Genomic DNA, 18,355 nt, shown 5'->3' with positions numbered 1-18,355 from the left:
CAATGAACCAAATTGAAAGCCCAGAAATAAAACCACACATCTATGGACAGCTAACCTTTGACAAAGGAGCTGAGGGTATACAATGGAAAAAAGAAAGTCTTTTCAACAAATGGTGCTGGGAAAAGTGGAAAGCCACATGTAAAAGAATGAAAATTACCCACTGTTTTTAACCATTCACAAAAATAAACTCAAAATGGATCAAAGACCTAAAGGTAAGACCTGAAATCATAAGGCTTCTAGAAGAAAATATAGGCAGTACACTCTTTGACATCAGTATTAAAAGGATCTTGTCGAATACCATGTCTTCTCAGACAAGGGAAACAATAGAAAGAATAAACAAATGGGACTTCATCAGACTAAAGAGCTTCTTCAAGGCAAGGGAAAACAGGATTGAAACAAAAAAAAAACTACCCACTAATTGGGAAAAAATATTTGTAAGTCATATATCCAACAAAGGGTTAATCTCCATAATATACAAAGAACTCACACAACTCAACAACAAAAAATCAAACAACCCGATCAAAAGACGGGCAGGAGACATGAACACATTTCTCCAAAGAAGAAATAGGAATGGCCAATAGGCACACGAAAAGATGTTCATCATCACTGATCATCAGGGGAATGCAAATCAAAACTACACTAAGATATCACCTTACACCCATTAGAATGGCAAAAATAACCAAAACAAAAAGTAACAAACGTTGGAGAGGATGTGGAGAAAAAGGAACCCTCATCCACTGCTGGTGGGAATGCAAACTGGTGCAGCCACTACGGAAAACAGTATGGAGATTCCTCAAAAGATTAAAAATAGAAATACCATATGACCCAGCCATCCCACTACTGGGTATCTATCCAAAGAGCCTGAAGTCAGCAATTCCAAAAGTCCCATGCACCCCTATGTTCATTGCAGCATTATTTACAATAGCCAAGACATGGAAGCAACCTAAGTGCCCATCAACTGATGATTGGATAAAGAAGATATGGTATATATATACAATGGAATATTGTTCAGCCATAAAGAAGAATAAAATTGTCCCATTCACAACAACATGGATGGACCTTGAGGGAATTATGTTAAGTGAAATAAGCCAGATAGAGAAGGACAATCTCTGTATGACTCCACTCATAGGTGGAAGCTAAACATGTAGACAAAGAGAACAGATTAGTGGCTACCAGGAGAAAGAGGAGGTAGGGGGTAGGCACAGAGGGTGAAGTGGTTTACCTACAACACAGCTGACAAACAATAACGTACAACTGAAATTTCACAAGGTTGTAAACTATCATAAACTCCATAAAAATTTTTTTTAAAAAAAAAGAGAAAAAACTTCAAATGAAAAAAATAGTAGGAAGCAGAAGTAAGACTATTTCACAAGGTTGTAAACTATCATAAACTCCACAAAAATTTTTTTTAAAAAAAAGAGAAAAAACTTCAAATGAAAAAAATAGTAGGAAGCAGAAGTAAGACTTTATCATCCTATGATGCTTTATCAAGTTATCCCTACTGAGGTTCAATCTTAATTATTTTCTGCAGCTTAGAACAGTGACCACGAGGAAAATAACTGTGTGATGGATTTTGTTCCTGTACAATAATTGTTTATCTCTCCAAAACATAGAAAATTCAGAATATAGCCAACCATCCTTCCATCTGTCTACCATCCAACCATCCAATTATTCATTGAACAAACATTGCTTACTAGTACATCCCAGAGTCTGGTACACAGGAGTTGCTCAACGAATCAAACACTTGTGAACTGAGCACCGCGTTAACGCTAAGTTTACAAAGATGAACAAGATGAACAAGGCACCATCCGACACTGAACACCTCGCAACTTAGAAGAGAGAGTTGAAGATGGAAACAAGTAGCCATAATGCGGTTTGAGGGAAATGTAGCTAGGGTGTACACCTTCATCTTTTTTAAAAAATATTTTATTTTTTAAGATTATATAAATTCAGATTAATTTTGGGCAAATGTGGAAAGATATTAGCAAAAATCATAAGCATTTATAAACAATAGAATAACCAAGTTAGGCCAAGTTTTAAAAGTAATCTTTATACCTAGGTACAGTTTAAAGACACCTTATAAAACTGACTGTCTTATCCATCAGATCTTAACTCTGGCTTTTTCTAATGGGGCTAAACAGGTTACACAGACTTCATTTCTGGGCAAGACGTGCTGTGATGTGTCTTGAGTCAGTGCTGCAAATGCCAGTCAAGGTTTCATACCAACAGACGTCCTCACCCAGCATCTGCGGCTGACTGAGAATAAGCCTTTTAAGAACTTGCAAGGCATCTTTTTTTTAAATAGCTAAAGAAAAAAATAATAAAAATAAAATATATTTATAACTGTGGCTTTCCAACTTTTATCTGCATATTTCCTGTTCAAACCATGTCCCATGGGTCTCTCTCTGAGCAAAGGGAAATATTTCTCTCCTCCACGTGACGAGGATGGCTGTATTTCTCTCCATTCCCAGCTCCAGTAGAATGTCGACTTGTGATTAACAAGGAGAACAAATCATGGAGAAATGGGCTATTTTTCCACATGGCATGTTTCCCCATGACTGCCTTTTTCCTGGTCTGGAAGAAAAGTTTCCATGACAACCAAGTCGCTAACATTCGCTCCCCACCGGCTGACTTGCTTGCCTCCCAAATATCAGCTGGATATTGTGTTAAAATTATTTTACAGAGACTGGCTAATCTGCAGGGATTATTTGCCTGTTTATTTTTGAGAAACTGGCTCCTTGGCAGAAACTCCTCAAATCGGGCTTTCTCTTCTGGTCCTTTAAAAGCATAATCTCAACTAAACAGAAATGAGATTATCAACGAAACAGAAATGAGATTAAGTTAACGTTAGACATCACCTCGTGGGAAATAAATATGGATATGAACCTTCCTTCCCCGTGAAGGGCACATAAGTGCTTTGAGGGCAGAGCTAAACTTTCTTCTTCTTCCCCTCCTATGTGCATACCACATGGTGTGGCAGGTGGTATCCATAAAATGAATGTTGAACATTCCATCACCTGAGCTTCTCCAAAAAGGGTATTTATGTTTAGGTTGATGCGTTGAGGCAGAATCAACCTCCTAGTAATGGAATAATCTTCTTATTCTTAGAAATATCTGTCTACAAAAAAGGTAAGAAATTTGCAGTAGAATATTATTACATACCAATTGTGAAGCCTGTGTATATAAGAAAGACTGGAAGGAAATACACTAAAATATTTACAATTGTTATGTTTAACAGGTGGAAGTATGGGAGTATTTCTTCTGATTTTTCTCAATTCAATATTTTGTTGCTGTTGTTAACTAAATGAATTTTTCTGTTGCGTATTGTCTTAGTCCTTTCAGGCTGATAGAAAAAGATACCACAGACTGGGTAGTTTATAAACAACAAACATTTGTTTCTCACAGATCCAGAGGCTGGGAGTCCAGGATCAAGGCAACAGCATGGTCGCATCTTGATGAGGGTCTGCTCCCTGGTTCATAGCCAGAGCCTTCTCACTGTTTCCTTATATAGTGGAAGGTGCAAGGGATCTCTGTGGGGTCTCTTACAAGAACACTAATCCCAGGGGCCAGCCCTGTGACCGAGAGGTTAAGTTCGCGCGCTTTGCTTTGGCGGCCCAGGGTTTCACCGGTTCGAATCCTGGGCGCAGACATGGCACCGCTCGTCAAGCCATGCTGGGGTGGCGTCCCACATGCCACAGCTGGAAGGACCCACAACTAAAAATACACAGCCATGTACCCAGGGGGTTTGGGGAGAAAAAGGAAAAATAAAATCTTTAAGAAAAAGAAAAAAAAAACCACTAATCCCATTTATGAGGGCTCCACCCTCAGGACCTAGTACCCCCATGGTCCTACCTCGTAATACCATCACTTCAGGCATTAGGACGTCATCATGTGAATTTTAGGGAGACAAAAACATTCGGATCATGGCAAGTATCTACCATGTTGAAGGTAATGTACTGTCCCCCGGGTCAGAAAGATTAACAAATCTCTCTCATATTCAGAAACATGAAAGGAAGAGATGAGCTAAGTAGAAGACAATTTGCTAGAAAAGTTATCTACCCTGACATGCATATCAGCTGGTATTAGGACTACATCCTGTGGGGTGATGAAGATCAGAGGGGGTTGTGGAAAAGGGTGAACAAACCCTTTTCTCCTTCTCTAAAGACAAATCTGATCTTAGGTTAACTTTCTTGCTCTTTCTCCTGAAAACTTGATAACAAGGTAGAATCTCATTTGTATTACCAGGCAACATTATTTATGGTAAAAATGGCTAGTGATAGATAAATTGCTTCCGGCCTGGAAAAGTATGAATAAAGCACAAATATCTTGTGGGAAGCCACAACTTCATGAGACCTTGAATTCAGAGGCTCATACCTGGGCATATCCTTCACAGGGACCTGAAAGCTTTGCCTAAGCCTATTACAAGAGATATTGGTCCCTAAGAGGCATGAGGCGTCTATGCCAGGGCAGCAATTGCACCTGTCTAGTGTGAGTCTTGTCCCCTCACACCTAAACTCTCATGGCAGAGGGAAACAAGGGGAGGTGCGGGGGGTGGGGAGGACAGTCAAGGAATGGATTGCTATAAGAGTTAATCCCTCTGAAAAGAAATGCCTGCCTGACGCAGCCCACCTGGGATGCCATCTCTATTTTGGGACCAATATCCATCTGATTAAACTGGTGTTGATTAAACTGCTCAGGTCTTGTGAGTCTGAATATCTAGTTAAGAACATCCCCAACTAGGAGTTGCAGAGTGCGAAAAGGACAGTCAATTTTAAAAGAGCTGAGACCATTTCCTCAATTATTTCTTCACCAGGCAACACATAAGCATGACCCCACATGAGCTCCCTGAAGGGATATGACTTTGGCTTCCGCAACAACATTCTTTATTTTAGTCAGTCCTGGAGCTAGCGGGAGGAAGTGTGTGTTTATTGAGTGATATACCCTTGGAGGACACTGAGATGTGCCACTCAAATCCCCCTTCAGAAATGAAGGGCCAATTCCCCAGCTGCTGGGCATGCTGCTGGCAGGGCAGCCCTCAGCTATCGGCCCCCTTTGGAGATTGATTGCCTTGGTGGCAGAGAGCCTCTTCACCCGATTACTGAGCAACACCAGTGTGTAAAGATCCGGTCCCCTCACCCCAACTCAAGAGCACTCTGAACGATTACCCCAGCTTCAGGGCTCCCCCATGGTACAGCTGATGCTTCCACGAGGCTGCGCCAAGTCTCAACCTCTCCTTCTGCCCAATATCCCCATCCCAAGAGGGCTCCCTGATAAATCTCCTACACGTTAATTTCCATCTGTGACAACCCCTGATCAGACATGTTTATTAGGCATCTACCATGTTTCAGGCACCAGAATCAGTGCTAGTAAATAAGATAAGGTCTTCACTGACCGGAAGCTTACGACTTAAGGGGCAGACATGTATCCATTCAAATGTAGTAAAATAAGAGCTGTGATGGGTAAACATTCTGAGGACCACATGAGGTATTCCTAACTGAATCTCTGTACAGGTGAGAAGGGATTTGTGGAGGAAGAGATATCTACACTGGCTTCTAGAGGACAAGGAACTAACAAGTTTAGAAAAAAAAAGAAAGGCAGAAAGGTATTCCACATAGACCCATGTAGAAGGAATAGCACGTTCAAAGAGCTAGATGATTGCGAAAGCATGATGACGCTGTAGAGAATGCAATTTTTTCACTTCTCGTGGAGTACAAGGTAGGGGAGATGATATTCCATGCAAAGACATTTATTTTTAAAACTTAGTATATAAAAGCATTGAACTTTATGCTAAAGAAAAGGAGAAGCATGGAAGGTCTCTATTCATTTGTCCTTTACATATTTCTCTGCCTACAATGTGGAAAGTGGATTCAGGGAGAAGGGTAAGAAGACAGGAAGACCAGTGAAGAGGCTGCTGTAGTATTCCCAACAGGAGGGGAGGTTGGCCTGAACCAAAGTTGGGACAGAATGAGTGAAGAGAAAAGCAAATGGAGATACTTTGGCGGTAGAATTGATAAGCCTTGAAGATTCACTGAACTTGGGGTTAACAGAAAGAAAAGAATCGAGAGAAATCTTGAATTTCTGACTTGAGCAAATGGGCAGAGAAGGCAGATATATGACACAAATATGACAAAATATGACAATCAGGGCAGGACGCTTTAGTGATTTCTAGATAAGTTGAATCTGACCTGTTTGTGGGATATTCAAATGGATATATGAAATTAGCAGCTCAATGAGAGGCTATGATTGTGTGGTGTGTGTGTGTGTGTGTGTGTGTGTAACACAGAAACCCTTAGAGTAACTCAGCTCCCTTCCTGCCCAGCCATATCTAGTATTTGGAACCTTCTTTTGGATCTCAATGGTACAATATTACCCAGCAGCTATGAGATAGGGTGTCGTATTTGGAGAGGACAAAGCTTTGAAGTCAGGCTCGCCCAAGCTTTTATCTCAGCTCCACTACTTACTTGCTAAAAAGACGTTACTAAAAAGACATTGCTAAAAAGCAAGTTACACGTCTGAGCCTCACTCTCTCCAAAAATGGGACTGCTAGTCACACTTTACAGAGCTGTTATTATACCTAAATGACATTATATATGTAAAAGCATTTGGCACGTAGTAGGCCCTCAGTGATCCTTTTGACTCCCAACCCAAATGGTTTCTGGTAATCTTTGTGCGCTGTCTCTCTCTCCTTTTTCTCTCAGTACCTCCTGACTACAATTTCCACTTTAAACTCATACTGCTAATATAAAGCATTATTTCAATTACCTGATAAAGATAAAATCCTGCCCCCACCCTCCCTTTGTACTGTCGGGCCCTGCATGTATTTGTAATCCTCTCTTGACCTTGTCTACATCTAATTTACTTCCTTTCAGACAAATGTTATCACAAGTCATGAATTGTTCTCACTTCATGTTCACTGCGAGCAGATAACCATTATCTCCAATGGGCCTGCTTGGTTTTATCTCGGTCGTTTCACATTCTGAAACTTTTTAATTATTTCATTTTATTTCTCTACATTTGGTTGTTTCTCTTCTGCAGTGATACTTAACTAAAGAGACAAAAACAAATTTGTAATGTAATACGCCTTTTCAAACCTATCACCCCTGGAAACAAGCCGGGGCCCTTAAAGTTGGTTTTGATTGTAAAGTTGAATGACCATATCAAAATTCTCTGGCTGGTAAAGACAAGGTCTTTCAGATTCGTGCTCCCAGGGAGCTGAGTTAATTTCAGCAAGGGATCTCGGTCAAGTGAACCAAGGCTTTGGTTGGTTCCATTTGAGGGGTTATATAGGGTGTCCGGAGTAAATGGGATCCTTCATTTGAGGGGTTATATAGGGGGTCCGGAGTAAATGGGATCAAAGGGTAGGTATTAGGCCATATCCAGAAAAGGGAACAATGGCCAAACTAGAGAAGAGAAAGCAGTTGCTTTATTCAAAGGACAGGCATAAGATGAGAAAAAAAAAAAAGAATTAATTCTCTGGAATTAGGTAAACATAAGACTATATGGAAAGGGTTTAGGTCTTAAACTGTGAGCATGGGACAGGGGTATTTAAGTACCCTCTTAAGGGATGACGGTCAAATATCTGAAATTAATACAACTCAAACTGCAGTAGATAAGGACACTTCCCTTTTTTCCTCATCCTAAGTTTGGCTCTCTGATTCCCTCCCAAGAAAATTATACTAGAGCCTATAAAAGATTGCCCCAAAAGGTCTCCTACATTTTATCCTTACCTGCCTCACGCTTTACCCTCTCACCTCCTCAACTCTCTACCTAGCTCTCTCAACTCTCCACTTCTTCTCCAGTTCCCATCCCCCACAGCGCGTACCTAAAAAATTTAGTTTCTCCTTTCTCTGCTCTTGATCGTTCTACCTGACTACAAATTTCATCTATCCTCTCCTCAGTTGTTTATTCCATATACCTCCCCGCCAATTAAGAGGTCTAAAAGGAAATACAAAGACAGAAGCAGCACATGCCTCTTCATCCTCCTTGTTCACGGTATAAATCAGACCCAAATGATGGAATTGAGGAGGAAGGAAGCTAGCATTTTCTGAGCGCCATCTAAGTGCCCAGCATTTGAGTCCTTTACCTGCCTTATCCCACTGAATCCTCACGGTGTCCCAATTGTACAGTTGGAGACTGCAACTCCCTGAAGTCACAAAGCTGGTAGATGGAAAAGTTGGCATTTAGACATGGGCATTCTGGACTCAAAACTCCATTTTTGACAAATCCTGATTTATGAATTTCACTTTGATGGTGCAAAATTAATCATTTCTCCACAATGAGTGCCAGCCCTCCGTTATCTAGCTATTTCTCCCCTCGTGTCGATTCTTGTCTCCTTCTGTCTTTCTGGTCTACCATCAGCACAAAGTGAACTAGGAGAATCACATTACAAAACAAATAGCTCCCATGCCTCTTATTCTCAACTCTGGGTCTCCGGTATGCTTTGCTTGTCTTGCACATACGTTGAAATATAATGTATTTTGTGATGTTAATACTAGAGTGGCATTTAGAGACCCAAAACCTGACACTCAACTTTAAAATCCTATCATGAGATAAATATCCCTCTTCTGTGCCAAAAGGAAAAAAATCAAAATGAAAAAGCAATACATTTAATAATCATCCAAATGAACAGGAAGGAAAGGAGCTGTGCCGGCTGGTTTGATGCCAGGTCACCTCTGCCCTGTCTGAAGCTCAGCCACCACTTCTGTCTTCAGCTGTTTATTCAGTCCAAGGGCCTCACTTCCTGCTTGATATGCGTCCCATGAGCTGCCCATGCCCGACATCCTGAAATAAATCACTAAATGGACTCCAGGCAAACTTCTTGTTCTCGTTATGAATTTTGAGAAGTGTAAAGAACTTCCCGTGGGCCACAGTGTAGTCCTTTCAGGTCTGCTAAGAAAAGGTCAGCTTTCCTTGGAGGATGTGTCCTTTGAAGGATGTGTCTCCAAAAGCCCAAGAACAGAGGGCAGTAGTAAGATCTCTCATGTTTACAACCCGTTTTGCAACCTGGTTCAGAGAAAAAATCACGGGCTTGGAGTCAGGAAGATTTGGGTTCAAGTCAAGTTCTGCCACCTACTCTATCTGCAACCTTATGCAATGTGCACTAATTTTGCTGACCCTCAGGATCTTCCTATATTAAGTAACTGAGCAGTTACTTACAGCGGAGGAACACTGAGGCAGTTCAATGAGATAATGTCTAAAGATATCTTCATGGTACCGCACATATAGTCCACATACAAGAACTGCTGAGGCCCTCCCCTCTTTGGAGAGCGATATCATCTTCATCTTCCTAGCAACCTTATAGAATAGAAAAAGGAAGCAGCGTGTTGCAAATGTTGATGAATTGAGATATGGGGAGGTAAAATAATATGCCAACTGCCCTTCAGAAAACTGAGGAAAATATTCTAGTCTTGCCAGGTCACCTGAATAATATCCCCAACCTCAGGATGTTTTTCCCGCTAATCTGGCTTCAGAAGCCATTAAAGGGGTACAAATCAGCTTCAGGCCTCCCCTAACTCCCCAGGGAGTTAGACAATTATAAAGCTGAACCATATTCTTTGCTTATGCAGAACGCAGGACCATTGGAGGACCTTGCAAGGATCCATTGACATAGGGTGAGGGACAGGGGAAAGCTCTGAAGAAGGAGTGAGGAGTCTTAAGTTCCATTGCTGCCTCTGCCATTAACCCACCGTGCCTTCTGCCTCTTCTCTCTTCCTCTGTTTCTCTATTTCACATCTGTAAAATGATGGCATGGGATCAGTTCAGTTGGTCTCAAATATGCTCTGCATCATAAGCATCTGGTGAACTTTTTTTGAATTAATAGACTTTATTTCCAGAGTAGTTTTAGGTTCACAGCAATATTAAGGGAAAGTAGGGAAAGTTTCCCACATACCACTCCAGACACACACACTCAGCCTCCCCCACCATCAACATCCAGCACCTGTACAGTACATTTGTTACCACTGATGAACTGACACTGACACATTTTTATCAAACAAAGTCCATAGTTTATACCAGGGTTCACTTTTTGTGTTGCACCTTCTACGGGTTTGGACAACGTATAATGACATGTATCCACTATTATAGTATCATATAGAAGAGTTTCAATGCCCTAAAAATCTTCTGTGCTCTGCCTAATCATCCCTCTCTCCCCTACAACCCCTGTGAACCATTGATCTTTTTACTGTCTCCTTTGTTTTGCCTTTTCCAGAATGTCATATAGTTGGAACCATAGAGTATGTAGCCTTTTCAGATTGGCCTCTTTCATTTATTAATATGCACTTAAGGTTCCTCCATGTCTTTTCATGGCTTGACAGCTTGTTTCTTTTTAGCACTGAATCCACTGTTTGAATTTACCACAGTGGTGAACATTTTTTAAACAGAAAATCCCAACTGAGATTTACTGCGTCAAAGGTTCTGCATATACGTATATTTGTGTGTGTGTGCGTGACGAAGATTGGCCCTGAGCTAACATCTGTGCTAATCTTCCTCTATTTTGTACGTGGGATGCCACCACAGCACAGCTTGATGAGTGGTGTGTAGGTCCGCACCCAGGATCTGAGCCTGCTAATCCCAGGCCACCGAAGCAGAGTGCACAGCCTTAACCACTACACCACCAGGCCAGCCCCTTTTGCATGTATTTTAACCAGGTCCTCAAGGTGATTCTGATGCACATCTGGGTTAGACAGTTGTAAAACTCTCTCCTGGTTTGAAAAAGTATATGCCTTAATGCTCCCTAGATTTAAGCTATTTATTTTCCTTTATGAGAAAATATTTATTTCCGCTAAGATGGCCACGTCAGTGCTCCATCCCAGCATCCTCATCAGTTGAAGAGCCCTAGTATGGGGAGAATATAGGAGAATCTGGGCAGAGCAGCTCCTCCCAACTGATAGAGGAAGTTTTGCTTTCAGTTCTTGATCAATTGGAAGCGGGGCAGGAGAGAAAGTTAAATGGTCAAGACAGTGGTGGAAAACAGGAAAAGTGCTAAGATAGCTGACATCTGAATTTCTGCCACATGGTAGTCCCTCTGGAGAAATAGTCTCCTTAGCTTTATTTCTGTAGGAGGCAATATTTAACCATTTATAAGGAAACCAAGCCCAGAGACTTTAAGTAACATTGACAGCTGAGAGAATCAAGATTCAATCTGACATCTGCCTGTCTTCTTGTGCTATTATTTTACACACTCCAATCTGAAGTGTAAGATTTTTGAAGACCAGGACCACGTGTCCCTTTAACCCAAGTACTTAACAGACACAAAGTACACAATAGATGTTTACAAAATATGTCTTAAATGGATAACTTTTCACAACGAGTATACTGCCTCCTTTTGTCAGATTAACTATAATAGAAAGTGAAGAAAAATTAGTTAATATTCCTAATGTTTTTATGTGATTCATTTTTGGTATCTATTGAGAGCACAGGCCTCAGACAGAGATATCTCTTAAAACTGTAGATGATTGAGTGAAGCCCATTAGACTCCCCACTCATCGTCACACTAGGCGGTGGTGGTTCATCTTCTAACCCAACCTGACACAGCTTTTGATCAAGGAGAGCCAGGCTAATGGTGCCTGTGACGTGTCACCCTTCCAGAAGAACCACAGTTCCCATTCTGCTCTGCTTCAAACACATTTATAGCTCCTTTAGACTAAGCATCAGTGCCCTCAATGTTAAAAAGTCGACAATGAATAAAGAGGAGGGTTTGCCTCTAACTACATGGAGTGTGCTTCTTTATAAATCCTCTCCGAGGGCTGCTAATGACGTCTAGCTCATATTGTAGTCACACAATGAGCCACATTTGCCCCTGGGCCTTCTCAGTGTAGTAACACATTAGACATTTGGGATGTGCGTTAATTCTCTCATGCCATTCCCTGCCTTGTATCCCAAAGAGCTGGCAGCTCATGCTAATGAGGTCAAGGCCCCAAGTTTGATTTCTCATGGGCACAAAGGATTATCCCTCTCTTGTTTAGATGTGTAAATATCACTGAACCTTGCCAGTTCTGACTGTTTTTAATTCGTGGACAAATTCTTGTAGAAGAAAGAGGGTTATTTCATCCTCTGTGTCTCAATATCCTACTCGATAAAATGAGGCTAATAATAATAAATCCTTATTACCTATCTTGTAATGTCCAAAGAAGTATCTAAGAAAATAATTTATATGAATGTACTTAGTAAACGTTATTAACAAAAAGGAGGGAGAAAGGAAAGAAGAAGGGAGGAAGGGGCAGAGGAAAGTAAGGAAAAGCTTTAGTAAGGTGGTATTATTAATACTCTATTAGAGTATCATAGTGGCCTTTCATATTTTTTTCCTACCCAGTGCCCATCTGCCATTTTTATGATAACAACTCAATACTTTCTCAAGAAGCCACCTCTTTTCCACTTTTTTTCAAATGTGGTTCTATACTTTCAATAGATCTAGGGGTGGGCCTATGTCACAATCCTGACCAATCATTTTGTTTCCATCTTTTGGCCACAGTGATTATTTCAGGATTGTCACAGAGCCGCATCAATCCAATGTCAGTCTCAGAACTTTTCCAAAGCAATTGGACAAGGGGCTTTCTCTGCAGACGTAGAAAGTGAAAAAGTCAGTTGGCAACGTCTTGGAGCCATCCTGAGTCGAGAAGCTGCCTGAAAATGAAACCAAAACAGAATTGCAGAATCTAGGAATGTAGAGACCTCACTCCTGATGATACTGTTGGAGCACCTCAATCTAGCTGTACCTGAAGCTAATATTTTTAATTGTCAGCCTATAAATTCCCTTTATATTTGGAGTCAGTTTAGAGTTGAGTGTCTATCACCGAGACTGGAAGAGTCCTGATTAACGTGATTACAGACAGCAGGAAAGAGTTTCAAATACCTCAGATCTGGAGTTGCACGTCTCTCAGCCTACGCATGGGAAAAGAACAAAAGCTGCACAGAGAGCTCATTTAAATCTTGACCCTACTAACTACTAGTGTGACTAGTTGTAACTGGGGTTGAGCAAATTACTTAATCTCTCTGAGGCTTACCTTTGCATGTGTAAAATGGAGAGACAGCTAACTACCATGTGGGATTACATAGAGGGTTAAATAAAATGAAATATCTTAAGAGAGAGGCGCATTATGTGGGCTTCATACACTATTTCCCACATTCTCGATTACCTCTTAGAAACCCAGAGACGAGAGGGAATTGTATAAGTTCTCATGATTGTTTCCTTGAGGCTGTCAGCTCACTTACAGAGTTCCAGGTTCAGTTTTCCACTCACTTGAGTTCCATCGCAGTGTGACTAACCAGATTACTATCTTCAACCAGCTGCTGGTATTGTTTCATTCTCCATAAAACTCAGAATCCTTTCATCAGCTTAAGTATTTTTTAAAAAGGGGTAGGGGGGAGTTCTTCAGCAGAGAGAATATCTCAAGCAGTTGGAAGCACAGCAAGATGGAAAAAAGAAATCCTGTGTCAAGTCTCATTCTCCGGAGAGCTTTGTAAAGGCGGGGATCTGTTAATGATGTCACAGATGTGGTATTTTTTTAATATAACTTAGTCAGAAAACAAACAAATAAGGAAAAACCTGAGCTATTCAGGAGGCACAGAGTATTAAAAAGAGGACAGCAATAAGGAACTTGCACATATTAAAATAAAACCAAACTCAAAGATGATGGCTCCCAATTTCTATGCTTCCAATATGTGGCAAGCCCTCTGTGTTTGATCTGCAGCCCTCAACATCCTGTGAGGTGGCTGTTCTAGCCCTTCCTTTCACAGATGAGGCTGGGAAGAGTCTGAGAAGGCTCAGAGAAGTTACACATTTTGCCTGAGGTCAAGCTCTCTGCTCTCCATCTCCAATAGCAGCTTCCTAGCCCCAGCCATCATCCTTGCCCTCTTGACCTCGGGGCTGGTGTCTGTTTGGCAACCTGATAACCTAAGTCCCAAAGAGCATCGAGAATGGTCTTAACAAAAGTAAATCATAATAAATCAGATCATCCCCTACTTAAAATGACCCAATAGCTCTGGAAAATATGTTGGCAGCTTTTTAAAAACTAAACATGCAACTACCATATGACCCAGCAATTGCACCCAGGCATTTATCCAAGAGAAATGAAAACTTACATTCACGGGGCCAGCCCAGTGGCGCAGTGGTTAAATTCGCAAGTTCTGCTTCTCAGCGGCCCGGGGTTCGCCAGTTCGGATCCTGGGCGCAGACATGGCACCGCTTAGCATGCCACGCTGTGGTAGGCATCCCACATATAAAGTAAGGAAGATGGGCACGGATGTTAGCTCAGGGCCAGTCTTCCTCAGCAAAAAGAGGAGGATTGGTAGTAGTTAGCTCAGGCTAATCTTCCTCCAAAAAAAAAAAAGAAAGAAAGAAAACTTACATTCACAAGTAAAACCATATAATATTACTCAGCAATGAGACGAAACAAACTATTGATACATGCATACTGATATATACTGATGTTGAAAAAAACATACTGCAAAAGGTTACATACTGCAAATTTCATATATACAATATTTTTGAAATGACAAAATTATAGCAATGGAGACCAGATTAGTGCTTGCCAGGGGTAAGGGCTGAGAATGGGGGTGGGAGGGACCCGGATGTGACCATGAAAAGACAACAGGAAGCCCCCTCATGGTGATGGAGCTGTTCTGTATCTTGACTGTGGTGATGGATACACGACTCTACACAAGTGATAAAGTTGCACGGAACTAAATACACACACATGCACATGCACGTGCACACACAAATGAGTACGTAAAGTAAAACGGGAAATCTGAAGAAGACCAGTGGATTACATCAATGTCAACATGCTGGTTGTGACATTGCATCACAATGTTTCAAGATGTGAGCACTGCGGGAAACTGAGCATAGCGTAACACAGGATCTCTCGCATTATTTCTTAAACTGCATGTAAATTTACAATTATCTCAAAATAGAAGGTTTGATTTTTTAAAAATCACCCAACGTCTTCTCATCACATTAAGAATAACATTGCAGATCGATAGCGGGAGCAGAAAGCTGACCCCAGGGAGCTCCGAGCAGCCCCACAGCCACCACTGGCCTAGTTACCATCACACCCTAGGAGTCACCGTCATCATCTGTCACCATCATGATCAGTCGTCATCACCACAACCACGAGCAGGGAGGCCGAGACCCAGCGGTCCCATGCCACCCCTGCCCACCCTCAGCTCTGTGACACAAAGCCATGCACCACAGGCAGACGCTCAGCGAGCAGATACGCTCAAGTGAGTGGCACCTGCCTGTGGGGACAAGAATGTCAGTGAAATGAAGCTTTGGGAAAAGTTAATTGGTTCAATGTAAGAAATAGATGTGATTTCATGAACAGGAATGACATCAAGCTACATGTATTTGTACACCAGACTGCCACAAACAAGAACAACCCAGGAAGTGCCTCCACAGTGTAGGAGATGGAGAGACTGTGGAGGTTGATGTTGTTGAAGGAGCAAAGGACTCAGAGGCAGCAAATGCTACAGGCCCGGGTGGAGTTCCCGCACAAGGCAGTCACGATGCAGCAGACTAACCATGATGGAGGCACCGCTACCCACCTCGCAGGGGTCCTCCACGCAATTGCCAGCAGGATTACCAGAATAGTGAGTGAAGTGGGTAAGAATGAGGGATAAGAGAATGCTCCCAAAGGCCAGGTCCCATCTTAACTACCTGCAGAAACTCTGAGGGTGTCACCACAGTGTTCCGTCCCTCCTGTGCGGGAAGAAGTGACTCAGGGCACTGACAACCAGGGTGTGGGAGAACAGGGTAGACCAGTGGGACAGAATATGCATCGGGGTTAGAGACCAGGATTCTGCAGGGGCCCTCCTCACCAAAGACAGCCAAGAGAGGACCACAATGAGGAAGACGAGGAAAATCGAGGACAGGAGACCCAAGGCGGTACCACAGCAACTTCAACTACCAACGCAGGTGCTCAGACAAGCCTAAACCATAGGAGACCAAAGCAGCCGATCCAGCAGCTAAGAATCGTCCGCTCCCAAGGCTGAGCAGGGCAAGGCTGAGTAAATGCTGGTTTACCATCTCTACCACCATCCGGTTTAGTCATCCAAGAAGAAGAAATGAACATGAAATTTCAGCAATAAGAAACGAACAAAAGATTGGAGCTGAAGACCATAAGTGCTTGCTTTTTGCCCGTTGACCAGGCAACTAGAACTTTCTGCATTATCTATGCAGCGTGGGGTTTTTATTATTTTTACCTAAAGATATCTTTTTAGTAATGACAAACGTGTTTGATCTTTTTTTAAGCCTGCTTTTTCCAAATACACCCTTACAGCTTTTTTTAATTGTTTCATATCCGGTCAAGCTGAGATTTTTAAGAACCTCATTTTTAATTTGTAATAAAAGTTTACAACTTGATTTTTCCAAAAAAGTCAACAAACTGCAAGTACCTGTTAATAAAGTTCTTAAATTTAAAGAAAAAAAATTTAATTACAAAAAGAATAACATCGCATCACTTGCCCTGGCTTACAGAGCCCTATCAGACGTGGGCCCTTCTGATCTCTCTGAACTCATCTATTGTCGTGCTCCCACCCTGCTTTTGGAAGCATCGGAGGGCCTTGGCGCTAATTGTCTCCTCTTGCTGAAATTCTCTTCCTCTACTCACTGTGGGACTAGCTCCCTCTTCACTCAGTTCCCTTCTAGGGAAGTTTTCCTGACCACACACCCAGAGCACCAGCCACCCTGTTATATCACAGTTATCATTGTGGTATCTATTATTTCTTGTTCATTTTTTCATGCCATTTATATCTGTTTCCCTCCACTGGAAGGTAAGCTCCTTAAGCGCAGGGACTCTATTTGTTTTTCTCTGCTGTTATTTCCATCATCTGGAACAGTGTCAGACACACGTTAGATGCTCAATAAGTGTTCGCTGAGTGGATGTAGACATGCATAAATAAGTTGTGCAGAGTCGTCTTGTTTAACACCTAGTCATGTTCCTCTTGGCATTCAAGGCCCCCATCTATCTCCACTGAATTCAAAGCCTCCATCCAAATATTACCCCTTAATATTTTAATAAAATTCCCAATATCAGTAGAATAGCCCAGACCTGAAGGAGCCAAGAAATCAGAGAACAGACACATTCCAAAGATGGACAGAAGAACGCGGAAGAACTCAGGTCTAGGTGGTAACAGAAAGGTGGACCGCATGGAAAATCCAGGTAAATTTAGCAAGGGCACACTGACCTCCTTAGGTGCCAGCACTACGCTATACACTGCAGAGATAAGAGATGAGATAAGCCTAGTCCCAAGCATCCAGGTCGTCCCTGATGACTTTGAGAGGCCCAGCAGAAAGGGGCAGCATTTGAGTGACCTGACTGGGCTGGGCAACCTGAGCAGAGTGGCCAGAGCTAAGAGAACACGAAGATTGTCATCCTAAAGATGACAATCACTGGGCAAATAACCTAGTCAGCGGCCATCCCAGTGGCCTCTATTCCCCTTCAGCTAGAAGAGGTCCACTTTTATCTGTATCATCTACTGGGCTTCTCTGATCAACATATGATCCCATAGTCAAAACCTGTTTGAAGCTATCTGATGTAAGGCAGGCCCAGATCTTGGGCTAGTTTAACAGCAAAGATTTTGAAAACATTCCATCATTTCAAGACAATATTTGCCTTAAAACTTTTCCCCTTCTGTCTTTAAGAAAAAGATAAATAAAAGCAATGTACTGACATTCTCATTTTCAAGTCCCCGGTGGGTTTCACTGTCACAGTCATCTGGGGTTATCAAGTTGCTTCCTTACCAATTGCTGGCCAAGCTAGGCCCCGAACAGGCTATCACATCCTTCACACATCCCACCCCAACTGGAACAGAGCTGTCTCATTCTTCAGAACAGAAATGAGGCTGGTATTGATTTCTCCATGAGCAACAGTGTTTGACTCTCCTGCTTCCAGCCCGGAAGCTTCAGGCATTTTTCCTGCAAGAGAGTAAGGCATCCCTCTTTCTCTTGGATTGGGGGTGTTTGTTCCCATGCTTTCTCAGATCTGCAGCAGGAAGCACCATTCATGGTCTAAAAGGCGATACTGCAAAAAATCGGTGTGTCATGTGTTTACCACGCTCTCACATTCTCGCCTGCCATCATGCCTTAGTCTTTACCAGGATTGGCCATTCTCAGTCACTAATTGACCAGACTAAATTCCCAAAAAAAAAAAAATGGTAGCCTCTAAGAAAGGTACAGGGTTCCAAAGGTTAATATAGGACATTTCAGTCCATTCTCTGACACAGCCCTCCCAGCAGCCCTAAGTAAGAGAGAAGGCAGGGATTTTCATACCCATTTTACAGATGAGAAAATTAATTCCACAAGGCATTTAGGGAGTTGAGGCTAGAGTTCCTAATTCTTCGGGCTCTATCTAGTCTACTGTGC

General features: G+C 42.1%; 2 long non-coding RNA genes and 1 pseudogene across 2 annotated transcripts in view; 1 reads left to right on the top strand and 2 right to left on the bottom strand.

Moving 5' to 3' along the window:
• Positions 1–6,494, bottom strand: part of LOC139082199 (uncharacterized) — a 33,357-nt gene extending 26,863 nt beyond the window's left edge. The window contains exon 1 of the long non-coding RNA XR_011537951.1: positions 6,462–6,494. This is a non-coding gene — a long non-coding RNA (uncharacterized lncRNA). The remainder of the gene's footprint in view (positions 1–6,461) is intronic.
• A 2,096-nt stretch (positions 6,495–8,590) lies between these two features.
• On the bottom strand, positions 8,591–14,307 carry LOC139082198 (uncharacterized). The gene is made up of 3 exons (XR_011537950.1): positions 14,080–14,307; positions 9,687–9,732; positions 8,591–9,003 (listed from the first exon to the last, which is right to left on the bottom strand). It is a non-coding gene; the product is annotated as an uncharacterized lncRNA (long non-coding RNA).
• A 199-nt stretch (positions 14,308–14,506) lies between these two features.
• Positions 14,507–16,110, top strand: LOC139082423 (Y-box-binding protein 1 pseudogene; annotated as a pseudogene).
• The last annotated feature ends 2,245 nt before the right edge of the window (positions 16,111–18,355 follow it).

Source organism: Equus przewalskii, chromosome 3 (assembly GCF_037783145.1).
Source record: "Equus przewalskii isolate Varuska chromosome 3, EquPr2, whole genome shotgun sequence".
Classification (NCBI taxonomy): Eukaryota; Metazoa; Chordata; class Mammalia; order Perissodactyla; family Equidae; genus Equus; species Equus przewalskii.
Note: the sequence above shows the minus strand (reverse complement) of the source record. Positions and strands in the feature narration are given on the sequence as shown.